Source organism: Muscardinus avellanarius, assembly GCF_963383645.1.
Source record: "Muscardinus avellanarius genome assembly, chromosome: 10".
In the NCBI taxonomy this organism is placed as follows: Eukaryota; Metazoa; Chordata; class Mammalia; order Rodentia; family Gliridae; genus Muscardinus; species Muscardinus avellanarius.
This window is the reverse complement of record NC_137796.1, coordinates 95,282,113-95,299,077: the sequence shown is the minus strand read 5'-3', so window position 1 is coordinate 95,299,077 and position 16,965 is coordinate 95,282,113.

The following is a 16,965-nucleotide window of genomic DNA, read 5'->3' as shown; positions in this document are numbered from 1 at the left end:
TTTGGAAGATGAACAATTGTGAGTAATGATCAAGCTTATATTATGAGATAATACGTATGTATTATTTTATATTATCTATATTTAAGCATAAAGAACGAGATGATGAGAAATGTTACAGAAATATTCATATCCCTGGCACATGATTGGGGCAGACATCACGAAGGTTCGTGTGCATGACTGAAGTTAGGCAACACTGCTCTGGAAAGTCTTTATCCCATGTTTTCTCTCTCTTGGGAATCTGACTGTGGTGAAAAGGACACAGAAAATTAAATACCCCAATAAGCCAGGTGTGATGGTGCATGTCTGTAATCCCAGTACATGGAAGGCTGAGACAGGAAGATTTCAAGTTTGAGGTCAGCCTCAGCAATTTAGCGAGGCCCTCAACAATTAGCAAGACCCTATTTCCAATAAAAAAAAAATAGGGATGGGAATGTAGCTCAAAGGTAGGATGCCCGTGGGTTCGATCCCCAGTATCAAAACAAAAAGACCCCAATAAATACTATCTACATTGTTCCCCCATTAGCCTTTCATCTCATGCTCAGAAAGGGGGATTCGAGACATCAGCATATCACTTCCTCTACTGTGTGAACAAATTATCTAAAATAACCCAGCATCCTTGCAGCTCACCTCACCAGACAGGATGGGAAGATTGGGAGGGAGAGACAGGGCAGTTGGAGAGATTAGGGAAGGGACGGTTGTTGATGAAAATTAAGTAGCATTTTCAAAGTCTGCAGCTAAGCCTCCAGTCATCTCCGTGTGAGTGGGGAAGTGCGAGAAAGTTGTATGTGTGAAATGGAGTGTAAACTGCAAACTCGTTACTGAGGTGGAGGAGAAGGGAAGGGAGGAGACTGAGGGGAGACATGAAATGTGCGGACAGAAGGAGGGGCCTGGCCCGCTTAGGAAGCAATAGCTGCCCTGCAAGAGGGAGACTGGAGGAATCTGTCTGCCTTTATTTATATACTACCAGATAAACGCCGCAGCTCACACCCTGCGTGTTTGCCGCCGCCATCTCCATCAACAGATGGAGGTAATAAAGAGGCTAAAAATGGAAACGGGGACTGACGTGTGGCTTTGTTGTGGCAGTCTGTCACAGAACAGTCAAGAATCCTTCACCGGTGACTGTGCTTGTCAAGGTCGCCCATGACCTCATTGGAATTAAATCTACCAGACGCGTGGCCGGCCCAGCCCTAGTGTGGCCAGGGAGGCCAGTCCCTTGGGGCCCAAGGTTGGCCGCTGCCCATTTGTGATCGGGCCGACTTGAGCGATGGCCTGGCTTCCCTGGGGTTTCTTTGAGGGCTGTTAGTTTCAGCTTTGGTGAATAGTCTATGTAATTAATCAACTTAAAGGGAGTTCTGGATAGCAATGGATTGTGACCCTGGTTGCACATTAGAATCCTCCTGGGAGCTTTAAAAATAATCCCAACACCCACGTTTCATCTAGAACCAAGTCCATCGGTACCGGAGGGGCCTCAGATACCAGCATTTTTGAAAAAGCTCCCCAGGTGATTGTAGTGTGCAACCAGGGCTGACAGCCACTAGGCTAGGTCATCGAGGGACAAGTTCAGACACATATACCTCATACCAGTTTTGTTCCTTCTCTAATCCATGATCTCCTGCCTTTTCCCAGTCAACTCTGAATTGGGATAGGAAAGCAAGAATCTATAATTTATTTAAGCAAAAACAATCAATGCAGATTTAAGATAGCTTCCAAATATATATATATATGTATATATAATATACATATATATGTATATATATATAATATATATATATGTATGTATATATATTTCCTCATATATGCGTGTGTATCTCATCACATATGATAAGCTATAAATATATACATGTGTGTACACACACACACACACACACACACACACACACACACAGTCTATTTTCTTAAAATAAATTTCTGCCCTGGGTAATAATGGTAGGACCACTTTCTAAAGTTTGTCACACACATTTCCAAATTGTCTTCCAGAACTATTGTTCCAATATGCAAGTATTTAAACGTTTGAGTTTAGATAGCCTACAGCTTGTCACTTAAAAAATAGTGGCCAATGGGATTGGCAATAAAATGTTTTCAAAAAATTTTTTGTACTTATATAGCATTCAAGTTTTTCACAGGTATATTTAGTTACTTCTTCTTTTCTGAAATAGGTACTAATGTGCTTTGACCATTTTCTCATGTGGGATTCAGTTTTTCTTTTTTTAATTTATTTTTTATTGGTGCAATGTATTTATACATCATAATGGTATAAGGAAAACACTTTTGTAGACATACATGCACACATTGCCCAGTTAGCCCCTGCCCGATCCCCACCCCATTCCTTCCCCATCCCTCCTTCCCATGCTTGGCTTAGTGGTTAACATCTAGTATTATAGCAATTTATCCAATATTAACGATGATAATCTCACATAACAGTTTCATTTGTCTGATACCAAGCTTTTGATAACTTAAAGATAACATTTCAATATTTCTTTTTGCTTTCTTTCTTACCAGAGAATATTTTTTTCTTTTTTTTTTTAGGTGAAACTCTCATACATTTATTTATTTATTTTTCAGAAAAAATCTATCCTGATATGGAATATGGACTCTAGATACCCAAAACAATCTCAAAGAAGAACAAAGCTAGAAGATGTATATTTTCTGATTTCAAATCATATAAAGCAACAATAATTGAAACAGTGTAGTACTGTTCTAAAGGCAGATATATAAACCATTGGATTTAAATAAAAGTCTAGAGATAAATTCTTCCATATATTGTCAAGTTGTTTTTGACAAGGTTTCCACGAACATTTGGTGGAGGAAATACTATTCTTTTAACTAAATATTGTTGAAAAATAATAATTACATGAAAAAGAATAAAATTGGACCCTTACCTAACACATATATAAATATTAACTCAAAATAGATAAAATACCTAAATATAAATCTTAAGACTATAAACTTTTAGGAGAAAATCTGGGTCATAAAACCTCACAACATTGAAATTGGCAGTGATTTCTTGGATATGATTTCAATGGCACAGGCAACAAAAGGGTAAATAAACTCCCTAAAAAATAAAAAAAATTGTATATCCAAAGACAGTATAAACAGAGTTAAAAGTTACTGATAGAATGGGATAAAATGTTTCCAAATGCTATATCTGAAGGTATATTAATAGTCCAACTAGAAATCCTAAAAATTAGCAACAATAAAAGCAAACAATACAATTTAGAGATAGGTAAAAGACTAACATAAATAATGAATCTCCACAGATAACCAGTATTAGTTGTCTGTTGGATGGAAAATCTTGTTTCTCTGGTTCTGGTTTGTGTTACCTATTTCTTCTTTGTAGTTAATCTCTGAGTATTTTCTCTAGCTCTGGTTTTGAAGACATAAATTCCTTCAGTTTCTGTTTGTCGTGGAAGTTTCTTATTTCCCCATCTAATTTGATAGAAAGTTTTGCTGGGTGGGAAATTTTTGGCTGGAAGTTGTTTTCTTTCAGAGTTTGGAATAGTTACTCCAAGCCCTTCTGGCTCTCATGACTTGGTTTGGAAAGTCTGGAGTGATTCTAATTGGTTTGCCTCTGAATGTCACTTGGCCCTTTCTTTTTGTTGCCTTTAAGATTCTCTGCTTGGCTTCCACATAGGTCATTTTGACAATTATGTGGCATGGGGATCCTCTTCTCTGATCCTGTCTAAAGGGAGTTCTATAAGTTTCCTGGATCTGTGTATCGACCTCTTGCTCTACATTTGGAAAATTTTCTGCTGTTACTTCCTTGAAAAGATTGTTGATCCCTTTGGTTTCACCTTCTTTTCCCTCCTCTATTCCAATTATTCTTAGGTTAGCTCTCTTAAAATGGGCCCATATTTCTTTAATGTCAGATTCCTGCTGTCAGATATTTTTTTCTAAATTAGAAACTATGCGTTCATTTTTTGAATGATCATCTTCTAGGAGCGAGATTCTGTTCTCCATGTGGTCTAATTGGTTGTTTGTACTTTGAATTGAGGCCTTTACTTCATTAATTGCATCCTTTATCTCTGTTTGGCTCTCTCTGAATTCTTTTTGAAACACCTCTATTATTTCTAAAATTATTTTCCTGATTTGATCTTCTAGAAATCTCTGATTTTCAGTTTTATCGGGTTCTGATGCTGTGGGGTTGTGGGCATTCATTGCTCCATTGTTATTCCTCTTTCCCATGATTTTGGAAGTTTGTGCCTTCTCTGGGTTCTTCCCTTGGGTCACTATGACTTCGCTTAAGGTGCTCTGGATCTCGATTCTGTGGTATCTCAGTCCCCACTACTCCTTTACTGGGTTGTATCGCAGAGTCTCAGACCCTGGGAGTCAATCGAGGCTGCTTTAGACTATGGGGGTTCCAGGCTAGGCGTTCTCCTATGGTGTGATATATCTCTGCCACTGCCACTCCCCCACTGGGTCAAGTCCCTGGGAGTACAGTACTGGGATTTCTCCTCTAGGGGCCACAATTTGACTTACTGTTGTTGAGTGTGCAGATGGAACTATCATGGACTTGGTGAATTCATTGCTGCTTCCACCAGTGGCAATATGGCGCTGCTGCCACACCCTCGGCCGTGAGGCTGGCGTATTTCTTTTCTGTTTTTGAGCTCCACTCTGAGTCCCTGCAGGGTGTACTGAGCCCAGCCTCTGGGAGCGTTAGATGCTCCCTGCGCCGAGAAATCTGCCGAATTCCTCCCGGCTGATCCGCAGCGGCTCACCTCGGCTCGCTGTCCGCCACTCCTCTCTGGAGCCTGGTGGGCTGTTGAGTCGGGGTTCAGTTTTTCTTGCTGATTTTTAAAGGCTCTTTATGTATTGAAGGTGTTCAGCTGGTATTTTTCTTAGTGTTGTTGGCCTTTAATTTTACTTGAGGTATTTTTGCTTTCATTCTTTTATATGTATATATATACAAATAAAATATATATACATTTATACATATGTATATATGTATAAATTTATGTGTGGCCAGAATTTACCAGTCTCATCCTTTATGGTATCCTCTTTTGCTTTTATATTTAAAACATTCTTCTTTATCCCAAAGTGTTCTTTTAATTATACTATGTTTTAATTTACGGTTTACTTGGAATTTGTTTTGGCAAACAAATCATATCAACTCCAACATCCAAATGCCTGTTCTACCGCACACTGAACACAAAACCCTGTTTGTTGAGTTTCTGTTTTGTCCTTTTGGTCAATCTGTCTGTTTTGTCTTGGGCTAACACATGCTTTTTTTTTTTTTTTTTTTTTTTTTTTTACTATCTTTAACTTTGTAATTTATTTTAAGATTTGGCAAAAAGTACATTATTCTTATTTTATTTTAAGAAGCATTTTGTCTTTTCTTGATGATTCTTCTCACTTGAATATTACTCTTGTAAAATATAACTAAGTCAAAACATGTTAAGACAGTATCATTTGTAAAAGTTGATGAATAGATGTATGAAATCAGAGAGAGATGAGAAATGGAGCATTTTATATCAGTGAGAAAAGAGGATTATTTGGTAATTGATATTGGACAATTGCTTAGCAACTAGAAAAAATTAAGAGCACTACCTCAGATTCTATTAAAAATAAACTTTAGGAAAATTAGCAAATTCTGTGAATGTTCAATTTATAAATAAGAAGTCTTAAATGGTCAAGAATATATATATATATATATATATATATATATATATATATATATATATGTATATGTATGTATATGTATATATATGTATATATACCAAAGCAAAAAAAAATCTTTCTTACTTTCAATAACAGGGAAATGCAAGTAAAAACAACAATTTCATATTTTTTGCATGTTATTGGCAAAATTGTTTTAAAATATAATTTATTAACTCATAGAATTGATGATGTTAAGTAGAATCTCTGGGGACTGTAGTTTTAACATAAGTAGTGAGAAAAATGCTTACATTACTAAAATTTCAAAAATGTACATCACACTGAAGTGACCCAGTGAATCTATTTCAGAAAAACAGCACCATGTGTACACTGCGGGAAAATACAAGCAAGACCCTACCAGTGGCTCAAATGTTGAAACAACTCTCTTTTGGTTAGTGGGTAGCCTTGGACTCATGTCTTGAAAGTGCCTTTGATCCCCACTTCCTGGACCACTCTCCCCCATGAACAACTACAGAGTCAATGACTGATCCAGTCCTGGTAGTTCCTGGGACCTTCATCTAACCCTAGGGCCAGGATCTGGTCTAATTGGCTGAGAACATTTTGACTAGTCCCTGGGCTAAAAAGGGTTCATTGAAGACTTGTTGTAAGACTGTTGTAGAGCCTCAACATCTTGAGGCAGAAACAACTGCCTTCCAAACATCCAATTTTTTCTTCCAAAACAACAGAATCTATTAATATTATTGTCTATCAAAAGAGTTTATGTCCCAGCTTTCCTTGCAGCCAGGTGAGGTCATGTGATTAAATTCTAGCCACTCAAAAGTGATCAGACAGTGTGGCCTTTTGGGAAATTTTTCTAAGAAGGAAATGGATTACCTTTCTCCCCTTGATCTTGGAAACTTCAGCACCTTTCTTCAGCCACGAGGAGATGGACACACTTGAGGCCGGAGAGAGCTGGACGAAGCTTAGGGGCCTGATAACTTCACAGAGCTGCCATGTAGACTCAAACTGCCTCCTTTTGGGCTTCTTTAAATAAGACAAATACATTTATATCCTATTCAAACTACTATTGCTTTTCTTAGTTATATGCAGTTAAATTTCATCCCAATGGATTCAAAGCCAAATACCCATTAACTGTGAAATGGGAAGACAGATCATGACATATAAATAGGCATAAATTAAAAACATAAATAAATACAAATTGGAAATATAAATTGGAAATAAAAATATATATACATTGTAAACAACTGGAGATAACATATAAGTGGTCAAGTATTTTTCAGAGACTGAGTTAAATCTACAAGCATTAGCATATTGCTTGGACAAAAGAAGGTTGCAGAATACCATCTCCATATATGTGTACTGTTTTCAAAATACCTAGCGAAGTATGCTGGGTCTTTATTTTTCTATATATGAAAACATAAAAAAGAGTGCAATTATATTCCCCAAACTGTGTTAGTGTTAGGAACTTTGAGGGAGGAAAAAAGCACACACACACACACACACACACACACACACACACACACGCTGAGGAATGGTCAAAGGGCACACTATCTTTGGCTGTACTATTCTCCATTTTTACAAAAGGAATGTCTTGTATATTATTTATATAGTACAAATTAATTAGACTATCCACCAGCTGCCCTTCTTAAACTGTTTACCTGCCCACTGTTTTCTGCCTTCAGGGCCCACATCTGAAAACTGTCAGAACTGGAGACTGGGACCTGGAGGAGCAGCCTCTTTGGCAAAGAGGGATTAGCTCTGGGGCCACCACCCGAGTGCTTTTTGCCGGCGAAGTTCAAGGTTCTTTCAGAACCCCTCTGTCACACACATTGTATTTTTCACAATACTACTCTGTCTAAAGAAATGAAATGCAGGTATTAATCAAAGAAACTGAGAGGGCACAACAGCAAATGTGAGACTGTAATACAAAACTGGAAGTAGGACTTGACATGGCAGAGCCAAGAAAGTTGCAGCTGCATGCCTAAAATGGGAAATACCACCCCAGAGGATCGCAAAAGGCCCGGTGCTTGGAGGTATCAGGTGGAAAGCAGAAGGGCACCAGCTAAGCAGCTGCACCCCAGGTAGACTTAGCCTTATGCACAGCCAGGAAACAGGCCAGCTCATATCTGGTCACTTATTCCATAGAGAACTGAGATGACTTCAGACCGAGTGACCTCAAAAGACTGGTGGGTGGGAAGGAGGAGAGGGTTGATATGACCTGAGGTGAATCAGGGTAAAATCATCCTCAGCATAAAATTAAAAATTGCCACGCACAGCAAATGTATTTATAAGCTGAAGGATAGAGTTAAGTGCAATGGCATCCGCCTGTAATCCCAGTACTTCGGAGGTTGAGATAGGAGGATCACAGGTTCGAGGCCAGCCCCAGCTGTCTGTTAGACATCTAAGTAAGTTGACAGCTCAGGGCTAAAAGAGACACATTTCAGACTCCATAAGTATATGACTGGTAGATAAAACCATGGAGAGTGTACTGTCACTAAGGGAGTCAGTGAGGTGGAGATGCCATCCCAGGACTAATTGCTAGGAGACTCCAAAGTAGAAGTGACGGGAGCAAACCAAACCCACCAATCAAGGGGAGCTTTTGGAAGAAGCCACAGAGGGGGTGCTAGAAACATTAGGAGAATGTGGAGACCAGAAATTCTGGTGATCAGTGTTCCCAAAAGAAAAGTGTTAACCGTATCAAATCCTGCTTTTGGGTAGGATTGATGAGAATATATACATATATATATAATTTTTTTGTGGTACTAGGGATTAAACCCAGGGGCATTCTATCTCCTACCTACATCCCCAGCCCTAATTTTTACTCTTTATTTTGAAACAAAGTCTAAGCTGTGGAGGGCCTTGCTAAGTAGCTGACCACAAACCTGTTATCCTTTCTTTTTCAGCCTCCCAAGTACTGTGATTACAAGTGTGCGCCACCTACCATGCCTGATGAGAATTAAAATTTGACACAAGAGGCCAGGTTCAAAGTTCAGAGGTAGAGTGCTTGCGCAAACCCCTGGGTGAGATCCCAGCATTGGAAGAAGAAAAAAGGAGAAGGAGAAGACGATAAAGGAAGGAAGGAAAGAAGGAAGGGAAAATAGTTCAGCAACATGGAGTCATGGATGACCTTAAGAACATTTTTGGAGAGGGGGCAAAGCCAGACTTAAACGTGCCAAGAGCAGGTGGGTGGCAACAGTGAGCAAAGGTCTGGCGAGGAGTCGAGCTGTAAGGGAAGAGCTCTAGATGGAGGGACAGGCGAGGTCAAGACAGGATAGTTTCTTTCCTTTTTACAATTGTTGGTGGGTTATTGGGGAACTAACCCAGGGCCATTCTACCTTCAAGCTACACCCTCAGCCCTTTTTCCTTTCTTTCTTATTTTGAAACAGGGTCTCACTAGGTTGCTGAGACCCTCGCTAAGTTTCTGAGGCTGTACTTGAGCCTGTTATCCTCCTGCATTAGCTTCCAAAGTACTAGAAAAACAGGTGTGTGCCACCACACCTGGCCTCTCCTTTTTAAGAAGGAATAAGTAACATACTTGCACGTGGATAGAAAGGGTCCAGTGGAGAGGGGGAAATGGATGGTGCAGGAGAGGAAGAGAAGGATTGCTGGAGTCAGGTCCTCGAGGCAACCAACACCAAGAGATTGGTGCTCAAGCGGAGGGGTTGGTCTTATCTAAAAACACAGACAATAAAATCATATTAAGGAGACAAAGCTTATGTACACAGATGCAGGCAGGTGGGTAGAGGTTACGCATGAGGGGGGAGCAAGCCTCCTTCTGATTGCTTCTATTTTACCAGGGAAGTGCGACCTGATTTCTCCGGCTGGTGGGGACAAGGGAGGGAGGGTTGGAGGTTTGAGAACAGAAGGGTGGTACCAAATACTTACCGAGGAGGCTTGGGAATGAATGGACTAGAAAATGTAGGGTGATTGCTAGGAAGCGTGAAGGGTCCACTTGAGATTAGAAATGATGAATGTGAAGTGGGCCAGTCGTCGTGCTCCTGCGTCCCCCAGTGCTCAGCTGTGTGGGCACAAGCCTTGAGTGGGAGGAAAGGTGATTGTATCCAGCAGATACAGCGCAGTGAGGGCAGGTCAAGGGAGTCGATGACGTAAGCAAAAAAAAAGTGATTATCATATTTATTCATGGAATTTAGACTGAATAAAGGAAGGAGAGAGGACGGAAAGGGGGAGATCGATCAACAGACAATTCAGTCCTTCATGACAAGTTGACCTATGTCCTTCTGGCTAAAATAATTGTCCTCCAGGCAAAAGGGGCGTTTGAGGGTATCATCTATCTATTTATCCAGTAAGCACTTACTGAACACCTGCCATGAACTAGGTCCAAAGAGGGGGTTGGTTTACTTTCCTAGAAACATTTCAAGTATCAGGGAGGTACACTGGATTCAAAGCAGGAGGGGTCAGGGATTTTATTTTGTTGTCGATACAATGTTCAAGTTGGTTGAAAGATGCATATCTAGTTGAAAAGTATGTCTCTGTATCAATCAAAATAACTTAAGCCAAAAAGAAAATGTATTGGCGGATGTAAATGAAAAGTTCTCAGCATACTAATGGCTGATGTTTATTGAGGGCTTATTGTTAGCTAGGCAGTGTTCTAAGTGCATTGCATTTATTGTCCTGTTTAATCCTAGAAGCAAAGCCAGGATTTGAACCCAGGTAGCCTGCTTCCAGAGACTGCATTCCAGACCACTGCGCTTTCTGATCTCTTAAAAAGATTGCTTCAGGCAAAGCTGGATCCAGAGATTCAAACATTATTATCAGGATTCATTTTTCCACTCTCACTCTGCTAACCCCTGCGTTGAATTAATTCAGGGGCAAATCTCTACTCGGGGTAGCTTCAGGCTTACAGCATCCTTACAGCTTGCATTTTCCAGCAGAAAGTTATTTTCTCTTCTGAAAGAAAGCCCTATTCTATAAGTCTGTATTCAATGAAATAAACAGATATATAGCATTGTGGAGTGGAAAAGAAAATCTTGTAGAACAGTGGTTATAGAATGATTCTTAAGCAAACAAATGAACACATTTACCATTGGAAGGATAAATAAATATTTACTATATTTACAAAATTAACAATACATATATATTAACAAATTTCTGGTTATTATGATTAGGTTTTTTTGCTTTTCAGTATTTTTGTTTGTTTCTACTTTGAGGATATCTTATCAATATAGTAAAAATGTTTAAAGGAAAATGTAAATACCAATAAATATATTTCTATATATTTTTCTCTGTAGCTATATACTCCTTAATTCACCCCCTTTGATGCCACTAAAGTTTGTACTTTGGAAGTGGATGGCTTGGAGTGACAATCCCATCTGCCTCCATTGGCTTAAAACAGTGGGAGGATAAGGAGAATTACTAGGTCAGCTGTGCTACAGTATTGTGCAAAGGAGGCTTAGTGTCTTCTCTGCCATTACAAACAGTCCATTTTGGATGTATTTTGAAATGAAAAATATTAGTTCCTCCTTGGAAGCCCTGATAGAAATAATATTTAGTGGTCCATCAAAGATGGCAAAAGGAGATACAGAAACCCAAGGAACCCCCACATGAATTCACAGCCCAAATTCCAAGCAGTAGATGGATTTGAAGTTACCTATTTAGTCCCTGACCCAAGGAGTTTATTTATTTATTTAGTTTTCTGGTACTGGGGATTGAATCCAGGGACATTCTGCATCTGAGCTATACTCTTAGCCCTATTTTATTTTATTTTGAAACAGGGTCTTGCTCAGTTGCTGAGGGCCTTATTAAGTTGCTGAGGCTGTCCTTGAATCTGTGATCTTCCTGTCTCAGCCTCCCAAGTACTGTGATTCAGGTGTGTGCTACCATACCCAACCCAAGGGTTTACAGTCTCATTAGGAAGGCAAGACTGTAAGGCAAGGCAGGATAAGATGGTGTAGTTTAAACAGTGCAGAGTTTGGGAGGTGAGGGTACCAGCCAGTACTGATCCCAAGGAAGGGTTCTGAGGTGGCTAACACTGATCTGGGATCTCTCCAGTTGTGTGGGTTTTTTTTTTTTTGGCATTCATTTTTTGCATTCATTTTCCCCTTCCCCAGACACCAGCATGACCAAATGACCCACTCGAGGTCATTTATTTGTTTAAAAAAGCAGGGGTAGTAATAATGCCTACGTTATTGGTTCAGTAAAATAATTAAATTAGTGATGCATCTATATGCTTAGCCCAGTCCCTGATGCAGAGTAAATTGTGCAATAAATGGTACCTATGATTACAACCACTGTTGTTATTATTACCAATAACAGAAGTAACCAACATGGGGAATGACAAGGGTTTTGAACCTTACAATGTGCTTCAAGTCAGCCAGAGTCCCTGGTCTTCTAAAATTGCTTTCTCCCTCCTCTCTGGAAGCCCCTTAAGCCTTTGCCATCTGATTTTATTCAGAGAATGGAGCATGCCTAATATTTCCTCTCATCCTCACTCTCAAGCACATCCTCTTGGGTCCGCCGCGAGCCTTGCACCTTCTGGAACCTCCAGACCTCGTGACTCCGTGACTGCACTGTCCTTCGCCTCCTGGACTCACCCTCTCTGGGACATTTTCTTACATTTTACAAAACTCTGCTCTCAAGAAAAGATGTGAAACTTACACTGAAATAAAACTGAATAATAAGGCTTGATTAGGTCCAAAGACTTAAGGGAAAGAAAATTTCCTTGTTTCAGAATTTCAAATTCAAGGTCGTCGGCGCAGGGTATGGGAGTGGGAAGGAGGATTCAAGATAACATGGGAGGTTCAGAGAAAGGGAGAAAGGGACGGGCTTGAGATGGCTCCGGTTTATGAGTCCAGTGCTTTGGCTTTCTTCTCGTTAATTCTGTGAGCTACCTCAAAGTTCTTTTCCTGGGTGAGCTATCCAGAATTCCGCTTTTTGCTGATAACAGCCAAAGTCAGTTTTTGTGGCTCGCAAATCAGTAACTTACCAATGCATAAACAAAGAAAAATGACAGTTAAGACTGAGATGGAAAATAAATAAAACTCAAAGAGAAGTGAAGGCAAAAAAAAAAAAAAAATCACCAGATCTTACCACGGTCTTGGATTTGGGATGGTTCCAGTTCTGATCTGTGCACCTCCCCAAAATAAGTCCCAACCCACCTCCATCGTTTTTAATTAAAATAGCTACTGTTTCTTGCCACTGAGTTAGCAATTCTGTTGTTGTTTTGCTTTGTTTTTAATTAGGACTTTTTCAATTACAAATACCAGAAAGGCAACTAATTATTGGGAGAAAGAAAATTCAGGGACTGGGCTTTCGGCATGGGCAGATTCAGAAGCTCAAAGGACACGGTCAGGAATGTGATTCTCCATCTTCCAGTCCCCATTTCCTCCTCATTGGTTCCGTTCTCAGCGTCTCCCCTCTTGGTGGCCAAGATGATCACCAGAAATGTCAGGTTTAGGTTAGACTAGTGGGCCATCTAAGAAGAAAGGGGTTTCAACAGAAGATCTGATTGATTCTTACTGGAAGGATTGGAGTTACCGCCCATCATTCGGAAAACAATTAGACAATGATGGCATGGGGCTTGGTCACCTCTCTCTTTGAAGTAGGCTGAGCTCACACAAACCACCCGGAGAACGAGTGAGGGAAAACTTTTTCCAAGGATGGCAGAGATTACCAGTTGCCTTTCATAAATGCTTGTTCTTTCTTGGTAACCAAGCTTCCAAGATTTAGCCAGGCATATAGCCCCACAAAATCACAACCACATTTGGAAATATAGCTTGAAATTAGAAAGCATTTATTTAACCATATCCCGATCAACTGAATATGGGTGGAAATAATGCAGGCAATTTCCAAGAAATGTCTTTCAAGGGACACAGCATGTCTTGACCCTTTCTTCCTTACTGTTAGTTAGAATGTCAGCATGGTGGCTGAGAAGGGCAAGACATCTTGTCTTAGAGCACTGGGTGACCTTACAGGAAAGAGACACATCGTGGAGCCACAAGATCACTCCACGAGGTGGAGTGTCCACGCCAGCCCTCAATTACCTTCATCTGGACCTTCATGCGATAGAAAAATAAACATCTATCTTGTTTAAGTGAATGCTGTTTGACAGACCACATAACTCAACATAATCCTACCTAATACTCCCAGAGGAGAACATAGTGCTACTGTAAAATGATACAGCTCAGGGAGTCTGATGAGCAGGCATGTCCACAGCTCACTCCCTGACAAATTCTCTCCAAGGCATGGTCGTTACTCAGGTTGGAAATTCAAAGATGAAAAATCTGCCTCGCTCTGATGTATCTGGAATTTCAGAGTTTATGAGTTCAAGGATCAAAAATCATTTTAAGATTGAGCCAAGCACAGAATTATGAGAAATCACTGTATCCATGTTTTTGTCTGAGAAGAAAAAGGCACTTGTCAGCATGGATTACTCTATGTTTAACCTTGTAATTTTAACAATGGAGTGCAGAAATAGGTTCACATTGTGAGAAATTGCTGAAAGTAGATATTAGAATTGCTTTCAGCATATTTGTTTTGACACTTTTATTAGCAATTTGAGTGAAGAATTAATTAAATTGTAATCAAATGTGGAGATGACATGATGCCAAGGGACTGGTTCACGCTTTGGATAAGGGAATCATAGAACTGCACAGTATCCAAGAAGCATTTGAGGATCTTCATAACTCCCCATTTCATAACGGAGAATACTGAGGCTCATAGGCAACTCTCTTTCCCCAGGTACATGCGGAATAAAGGGTAAAACTGGGATAAAATCTGCTTTTTCTTTTTGGATATATGGAAGCCACATCACGGCTTGAGATTCAAATAGATATTTGAAGAAAAAACTGGATCAGTGAACTGATGAGAGAAGATGGAATTTAATCAGGTCAAATGTGTAAGGACCTACATGTTAGGTCCAAAAAAGCCCACTGTACAAGCACAGTATGGGGCAGACGTTCCTTAATCAGCAGTGCTTGTGGGAAACACTTAGAGATGTTACTTGGCCGTACGCTTGAGCTGTCCGTAGGGTGATATATCTACAAGAAAAAGATAACAGGGTCTTAGGTGACATTACTAGAAATAGAGCTGACAGGAAGGAGGTGAGGGTCCTGTTGAACTTTCTAATTTATACCTGGAATTCCTCATTCAGTCCCAGGTGCCAGATTTTAGTAGAGACCCAGATAAGTGCATTCGCATCCAGGTTAGAATGGAATTGTCTAAAGAAGAGTCAAAATAAGGGAGGGAGTTTCAGAGCACTGTAATTAAGAGATTGAATCTTGGAGTCATACTGCCCGACTTTAATCCCAGTTCTGCCAATTACTAAGTATATGTTCACTAAACCTCCTTTTCACTGTCTATGAATTAGGAATTACAATAATACCTGTCTCCAAGGATGGATGAGGCAGAGCATTATCAAGTGATTAGCACATCACTGGCATAAAACAAGCCTTTGGTAAATGTTAGCTATTATTAGATTTAAGAAAGCAAAATGATGTGGGATAATGGTAACACATTATTATTATTATAGGATGCAATAAATATTAAATGAGTGAGTTGGTGTTACTGCTTAGATCTGGAATGCCCCTCAGAAAGCTCAGGTGCTGAAGGCCTGGTGTCTGATGCAGCAAGGCTCAGAGGTGGGGCCGGGCTAGAGGAGGTGGGTCACTGGGGGCATGGCCTTTAGGCCCCCAACTCCCTCTCCCCTTCCTGGCTGCCATAAGCCGAGCAGCTGTTCTCTGCCACACTCTGCTACCATCACGTTCCAGCCTTGGACAGAACCTCTGTCCATGAGCCAGATAAACCTCCCCTCATCTAAGTTGTTCCTGGTGGGGATTTGGGCCATAAGTGATGAAAGCTAACCAATATAGAAATTGGTGCCCATTAAGGCTGGGTCTCAACCTGACCATGCAGTTCAGAAGCCTTTGAAACAGATTTACAGGAGGGCTTTGGAAACGTTTGGAGGTGAGGGCAAGGTTAGCAAGGGTCAGAGGTGAGTTATAGCTGAAGGAGGTGGGTCACTGGGGGCATGGTCTTGAGGACTGTATCTGCCCCTCCCCCACTTTCCTGGCTGTCATGAGCTGAGCAACTGGCTTCTCTTTCATTCTTATGTCAGGATGTTTCTGCCTTGGAGCCTGCCAGCCATAGACTGACTCTGAAACCATGAGCCAAATGAACCTTTCCTTTTCTAGTTGTTGAAGTCAGGCATTTTGGTCTCAGAGACGAAAAGCTAACAAACACAGTTGGTAAGTCCTACTATCTATAGCAGAGTGAATGGTCTACAAGATTCTAGGGATGGGTCTGGTTTGGAGACAAAATATTTCCTGGTTTGAGTTAAAACCCATGGCCTCACGATCACACTATGCCCTGCAGACAGTAATAGCCCGAGTCGGGGTTGGAGGAGTGGTCGCCCAGACATCCTGTGGGGGTCACTTTGGGAAGACCCAGTTGTGGTTATTTGTCATTGTTGTTGAGAGACAGCTAAACTGTGTTTTTGGTCATGCACCCAGGCCTGCTGTTTTTGCAGGGTTCTGATTCTGCAGAATATACCAGTGCCAACCCCTCAGGACAGTGCTGGGGTTCACCACTGAAGCCTGTTCTGAGTATGGCCGCTGAGAGCGGTCCTGGAGGCAGTTGTTTACGAATCATTCGAAGTGGAATTGCTTCTGGAGGAGATCCCCCCCCCCCCACAAAAAGAAAAAAACTGCTGCATGAGGAAGCCCACAGCATCCAGGCCCTTAGGGACCTCTGGTACCCTGGACAACTCCCTCGGGAGCAGTCTACCGCTAGGGGGCGGCCGCAGAGAAGAACCCGAGGGGAGCGAGGTCCTGGGCTCGCGGGCTCCCCGCGCTCTCCCTCCCGGCCCCGGGAGAGATGGAGGAGAGCCGGGTGGGAGGTGCGTGCTTCACGGGTGTGAGACAGCGAGCCGCCTGGGAGTGAGTCAGCGCGCAGGGGGGCGCGGAGCTCCCCGCAGAGTCACGGAATCGCACTCACTCTCGGCTCCTCCACCCATCCCGTGTACAGTGTGTCTCCCAGTCCCCGGCGAGTGCGCTGCCCGATTCTGGGCCCTAGGTGTCTGTGTGGCGGGCGAGACGGCTGGGGAGGGGTGTGCCCTTATGCCCAGATCAGGGGGCTTCTCCTCCCCGCCCCCTTGTGGGGCGTGGGGGTGTGTCCGGATGAGGGTGCCCGCGCTCCTGTGTGCGCGGTGCGTGCGTGGGGGTCTGTGTAGTGGGGCGCGTGGCAGGGCAGGGTGCTGGCGTCTGCCCCCGGGTCTGTCTGGCCTGGATGTGGACGCAATCTTGACCCGGGTTTCTACCCCTGGGCGTCTCGAGGTCAGTGTGGCGGGGATGTCCGGCTTGGCCAGGGGACACAGGCTGGACGGGGCTCCCTCGGGAG